This window comes from Nicotiana tabacum, chromosome 6 (genome assembly GCF_000715075.1).
Source record: "Nicotiana tabacum cultivar K326 chromosome 6, ASM71507v2, whole genome shotgun sequence".
NCBI lineage: Eukaryota > Viridiplantae > Streptophyta > Magnoliopsida > Solanales > Solanaceae > Nicotiana > Nicotiana tabacum.
In genome coordinates this window covers 73,626,806-73,633,770 of record NC_134085.1, presented here as the reverse complement: position 1 = coordinate 73,633,770, position 6,965 = coordinate 73,626,806, and positions in this window count along the sequence as shown.

Sequence of the window (6,965 nt, the reverse complement as noted above, 5' to 3'; positions counted from 1 at the left end):
GTCCGTGACTCGATATATTAGCTCGATAACAGACATCGAAAGAGTGAAAGTTGATTGTCGCTGGGGGCATGAAGTGTTTATGGAGATCCCTTCTCTGGAGGAGGATATTATGACACACAAAATAGGTTTCCTCAGTGCGTATACCTATCCGTTTACTCTGGGGCCAGTGGGGCCATCTTCGCCCCGATCGACCCCATGATTCTCGACTTCTGCCAACGATGTCAAGTGACCCTTGGCCAGATCCATCCTTCATTCTGGCGCATTGTTTACATGATCAGGTACTACGTGAACATGATCGGGGAGATACCCTTCACTCTTGACCATCTGATCAGGATGTACAGCCCCCGTCTCTTCCGTGGGGGTTTAGTCAAACTCCGCTTCCGAGCCCCGAGGTCCCTCTTTGCCTATACTGAGGAGAACAGAAAAGGGGGATGGATAAGCCGATTTGTCCGGGTTAGGACTTCCAACCTGATCCCGGTGGGAAATATACCGTTCGTCCAGAGGTGGAATGTGGAGCGTAAGTAGACATGCTACTTTACCTTCCCTTGCTTCTCTCCAACTATGTTCTTTCAAGCATTTAACATGTATTATTTTTTTTTTGTTACTACAGCCGCAGCAATTTACCCCGGCACAGTTTCGGACCTCCAAGATTGGGTAGGTCATTTGTACTCAATTTTCCCGTATGCTAAGCGAGTGTGGAGTGATTTATCCCAGTCCCGGTGGGAAGCCAAGGATCATGGTGAGCCTCTACCCTTGTCGTAGTCATCCCTTTCGACTTAAATCGCTACTGGAGGCTCTCACATTCCCTGCGCTTACCTCTTGCCTTTGTGTAGGTTTGGGGGAAGTCCCCTTGATGAAGGGAGCTTTACCCAGCGGGGAAGGCTCTTCGGTACCCCATGAAGGGAAGAAAAGACAAGGGGATCCGTTAGATAGACCTTTCGAATCAAAGAGGATTAAGGCATAAGAGACAAAAGCCGACTCGGCAAATCTAACTCCGAAAATGTCGGGAAACCCTCGAGTTGAGGGTGAGGAGGAAAATAGCTTCTTGACGATGCCCGAGGGAGGGATAAACCTAGCTGATCCTAGGGTCGTAGAGATGGTGGCTTCCGAGCCGGAGATTGATGCTATTGCAGCCCCACTTTGTGGTGGAGAGACGATTGAGGAAGTATCAGGTTCTGCCCCTAAGCTGGCCGGTGGTCAGAGTTCTCCTCGATCTGAGGTGCCTTCCTTAGGTGATTTGGAGGAGCCTAGTTCAGGGACCCCGAATGGACAAGGGATGGCCCCGACTGACCTTGCCAGTATTGTGGTCGTGATTGATTCTCCTCAGGAAACGAACCTACTTTTCAAAGGAGTGCAGGATGACCTGCGCGAAGAAACTCTTGATGTGGGGATGCTTGTCAAACCTGAAGATGTGCCCGAAAGGCCCCTGACCGTCTCTGAGGGAGTTCCTGAGGTCGATGCTTCCCTCGTCGTTGGTAAAATGAGCAGGCTTTGCAAGCATGTAATCTTCACTTTCCCAGTCTATTGCTCGGGCCTTGGTTGGCTCAACCTTTTTCTATCTAACTTGTCTTCTTGCGTGGCTTTAGGCCAAAGTGCTTTACAATCTAACTTTCACTCAGTATCAGGTTGAGGTGACCCGCCTTGAGTGTGAGAAGGCTCTCCTTGCTGAGCAGGTTACCTAGTTCCCGTTTGTCTTTATTTGAATGTTTTGCCAGATCCCAATGTTTTAACATCTTGGATCTTATTTGTGTAGTTCGAGAAGGAATGTGCCCTGCTGAGTGAGGATCTTCGGGCCAAAGACTCCAAACTCAAATGGCGTGAGAGAGATATCTCCCGAGAGAGATGCTCTTCAGGAGAAGGCGACATTGGTTGGGCATCAGCTTAGTGAGGCGAGAGAGGATAATGGCAAGTACAGGGATCTACATTGCGAGTTGGTGGCTGCATTATCCATGATCAAGACTAAAGATGAGACACTTATATCTTTGCATGGAGAAGATGCCATTGTGATAAGCGCCCAAGCTGGAGGGGTACCCGAGGGGACCGGGCCGAGGTTAACTCAGGTAGTGGATATACGTGTGGGAGATATCATTTTGCCTGCTGAATTCGAGAGAAAGGAGACCCTGGAGAAGAGAGATGCCGCCTTGCTTACTTTTGGGGGTGCGCCGAGCGGTGGCAAAGGAGGTGACAAAGGAGACGGCGGAGCCCTCGGTGGAGAGGAGGCCGTTGAAGAGAGGCTGCTAAAGGACCCATAGTCGTCGGGATGCAATCTTTGGTGGAGACACCGGAAACCTCCCTTTCGATGGTAGATTAGGGTTCTGTTTGGTTCTTTCTTTGTAAGGGTTTTTTCAAGATTTGTAAGCATTCCCCCGGAGGTTATAAGAAGGGTTTTTATTTTTTGATCCTCCTTTCCTTTTTGCTTTTTGAAAATGCTATGTGATGTTCTTTGACTTTTGAACCAGGGTCCCATCTTGGGGTTAGACCCCCAGGCTTCACTATCATCGAGACTAATGATAGTGACTCGTATACACTGAGTCGGTTACTTCTTAGAGTAATCTAGCATTTGAGCTTTTGCATTTTTGCTTTCAGGCATTTCTATTAGATCGAGCTCAGTCTCCAAGTTAGATCTCGACTTGGGTCCGTCTGACCCTCAAGTTTTTAGGACCTCGAGCTGGGCTTGGGCTCTTGCGCATTGGGTTAGAGCGACCTTATGTGCGGGTGGCCCTGGGGCTCATCAGGCTGACGATAATGGCTCTTATGCTTTACCTTTAGGCATATGTAGTTGACTATTTTAGGTTCAGTCTCTGAGTCGGGTTTCGATTCGAGCTCAATCGACCCTCAAGTTTTCGAATTTACGTGGGCTGGCGACAATGGCTCTACGTCTTGGGTCGAAGCGACCTTTTATGTGTGTGTCCCTAAGGCTCAATAGGCTGGAGACAATGGCTCTTACGCTTTGCCCTTAGGCATGTATAGTTAATTATTTTGGGTCCGATCTCCGAATCGGGTTACGACTCAAGCTCATTTTGACCCTCAAGTTTTCAGATTTCAAGCTGGTGACAGTGGCTCTTAGGCTTTAGGTCGATGCGACCTTTTGTGTGTATGACCCTGAGGCTCATTAGGCTGGCGACAATTGCTCTTATGCTTTGCCCTTAGGCATGTATAGTTAACTATTTTGGGTCTGGTCTCCAAATCGGGTTATGACTCGAGCTCATTTTGACCCTCAAGTTTTCAGATTTCAAGCTGGTGACAATGGCTCTTACGCTTTAGGTCAATGCGACCTTTTGTGTGTATGGCCCTGAGGCTCATTAGGCTGACGACAATGGCTCTTACGTGCTTGGTCGATGCGACCATTTTTGTAGGCTTTATTTTTCTCTCGTTAAAGCTTTGAAAAATAGGTGAATTTTCGGGGTGAATCATGAAGATGGTAACCCAGTTCCACGGTACAAGTCTAGATTGGTTGTCAAGGAATTTAATATAAAAAAGGAGTTGATTTTGATGAAATCTTTGAAGATGTCATCCATTCGGGTTGTTCTGGGCTTGACTACAAGTCTAGATTTAGAGGTTGAGCAAATGGATGTCAAAACTATTTTTTTCCATGGTGACTTAGATGAAAAAAATTATATGGAACAACTAGAAGGTTTTGAAGTCAAGGGAAAAGAGAATTTTATTTGCAAGTTGAACAAGAGCTTGTATGGTTTGAAACAAGCTCTTAGGCAGTGGTACATAAAGTTTGGTTCTTTTATGACTCAACGGGGCTTCAAGAAGACTTCTTCAAATTATTGTGTTTTTGTACAAAAATTCTCTGATGATGGCTTTATTATCTTATTACTTTATGTTGATGACATGCTTGTTGTTGGTCATAATCCTTGCAGGATTCAGAAGTTGAAGCAAGTCATTTGCTATGAAATACTTAGGACGAGCAAGACAGATTCATGGCATGCAGATTGTTCGTGACAGTGAGGCCAAGAAGTTGTGGTTATCACAAGAGAAGTACATTCAGAAAGTACTTCACAGATTCAACATGGATAAAACTAAGATTGTCAGTACAGCTTTGGCTATGCACTTCAAATTGAGCATGAAGTAGTGTGCATCCGGTGATGATTAGAAGGAAGATATGAAGAAAGTTTCTTATGCTTCAGTTGTTGGCAGTTTGATGTATGTAATTATTTGTACAAGACAAGATATTGCTCATGTTGTTAGTATTGTCAGCCGTTTTAGTTCTAATCTAGGAAGAGAGCATTGGAATGGGGTGAAGTGAATAATGAGATATCTTTGTGGCACTTCTAGTCTGATGAACCAAAGAGAGCAACATGAAAGGAACTCGGAAGAACAAAAGCAGAGCAAAATTAGTAAAGCAAGAAGGGAAAGAATAAATTTTGATTTAACTATCAAGAATTATTCCTAATTTCTAAAGATACTCTACACGTGTTTCGTGGAGAAGAAAGTAGTACACGTGTTTGACAATAGTGTTGTACATGTGTTCCTACGGAGAGGCGCAAATCGATTCACAACTGAAGATATATATTGTCCCAACTTTACAGTACAACTAAAATAGCTTTTTGTACAATTACGTAGTGCCATGTTCGTCCCACCTTAACTGTCACTTCTAATATATAATAACTAGAATTGTATGCCCGTGCTAAGCACAGGCCCAACATCCTGTGCATATTCAACGTTTTAGGAACGCTTTAAGAAAAACTTGAGTAGCAGCAGAAACATGAATAAATAATATGGAGAAATTTGAAGTCTCAGCGATGTTGAGCAGTAGAAATGTTGCTGGCAAAGTGAGAGCACAAGTTTGAATGCAGGAGACACGAATTTTCATACAACATCATATTGTATAAGAAGAGAAGTTCAGAGTATAGTTAAACAACACTAATTTGCTCTTGTGAACTGTACTTATTAAACATTATTAAAGTTCCACTACTCATTCAAGGAATTCAGCAAACCAAAAGATTTACAAAGTTAAACTATATATCCAAGGGATTATAAGCTATCAACTTCTGTTTCCCTTAATTCTTTCTTTGACAAAAGCTTTTTTCAGACAGTGCACCAAAGCCACCTATAGAGTTGCTTTCATGCTCCATCAGCAATGAACGTCAACTTTCGTGCCATAGGATTTAAAATCAAATTTCTAGAAATGTCTCCTACGACCTATAAAGGTATTTAAAATTTCATAAGAATTGAGGCACACTCCAGATATTAGAACTTCCAAATGTCAAATGAAAAAGGAGAAGGTAATTGGATAATAACATAACTCCTTTTAAAGTAGAGAAAATCACTTTAGGAGTAGTGTTATTCCAAATGATGTCACCATGTTTTTGATCTCTTAGCCATCTCACAATGAAGAAGTAGGTGATTTACTATTTTCTCCTTTCTTTCACACATCAAATGGCAGAGTTGCTCCATAGGCGACTCCAACTGAAGAAAGCTAAAAAGTGACAATTTTTCTTTGTCCACTCTACAAACATTAACATTTTTTCAACTGCAGCAAAGAAATTATGCTCTGTAAACACCAAAAAGTCACTAAATATTGCCACGATTTGTTAAAAGCAGTCATTGTTATACTCATGAGTCAACAAAAGATAAAATCTTGAGAACTATTCTAAGAAACCTCAAGTACATCCTTGAGATATGAGCATGAGAAAAAAGTTAAGCTCGAAATAACACATAGGAAACATGAAAAGGCAATATACAGAATGTACAAGGCGAAGACACTTTGAACGGCTATATCGCATATGGTCACCAGCTATGTTAGTTAAGATTCTCCTTATACTATTACCATCCTATGTAGAAGTTTATTCCCTCTATGTATGTACAAACCAAGAGTTAAATATGATGGTATGGAAGGAACCTCCCAATAAAAAATATTATAAGAGAAATTTGATGAACCCATATTTTACAGTAACGCTTAAGTGAAAGGAGGCAAGTTCTTGCCATTTTAGCCTGGAAAATCAATCTGGAAGAAGCTTAACGCAAATGAATCACTGACTTCAAGATGAATAACATATTAATAATAGAAACATAGCAAAACACCATCACCTCAAATGAAAAATAAGCAGAAATATTTTTCACATAGAAAGTATATTGGTAAAAGTAACGCATAAGAAATTAAAAGAAGTCCAAGCTTGTAGCATTCCAATTCCAAAGGAAAAATAATAAGGCTGATGCGAGTTTTGTATCATTCATACTTTATAAAGTATTTTCAGTATCAATATGCCCCTCAAGTTTTCTCAAGTGAATTATTTAAATTTTATAAGAATAAAAATGGGACGAATAATGGTAGTGGAGAAAGCCACACCAGATGATTCGTGCACTTTTACTATTCTGCAATTTCAAAAAAAAGGTAGAACAGCCTACCAAACAAAGCAAAAAAGAATGTATCAATAACATGTAACTGAAAATCATACCTTACATCTTTAGTGTGTGGACGGCGGTTATAGCCAAATGGTGACCTTAAGTCTTGAATAGTGGCCCCACAAGATAAATTGAATTTCTTCTGGAAGATTCCTTACTCAGTCCTCCTAGAGATTTCACTGTCTGCAGCCAAAGTAGGAGGAGGACACAACAGTATACTCCCAATAAGATGACTTAGACATATCATCAAATACCATGGCTGTAAGGTCCACTTCAAAATTACAATCACTTTTGATACCTTGAATTTTTGGTAACAAAGACAAAATACATCAAAGAGACAATGCATGTATAAATCAGGTATAATTACTAACATCTAATAGAAATTAGTTAAAATTTATATTCAAAAGAATTATCAATAGCAATAATGCAAGACCGTAAAAACCGAACCAGTGCTCATAAGAGTCGTCCTGTATCTTGGAGGTTCGATCCACAAGTGTGTGCAGACCAATTTTTCAAAAACAGCATGTAACAACTCGTTTTCAGAGAGAAAAGCACAGAAACAGAAACCATGAAGTAAGAATAAAGAAAGAGATCGGGAAATAGAAGAGAAG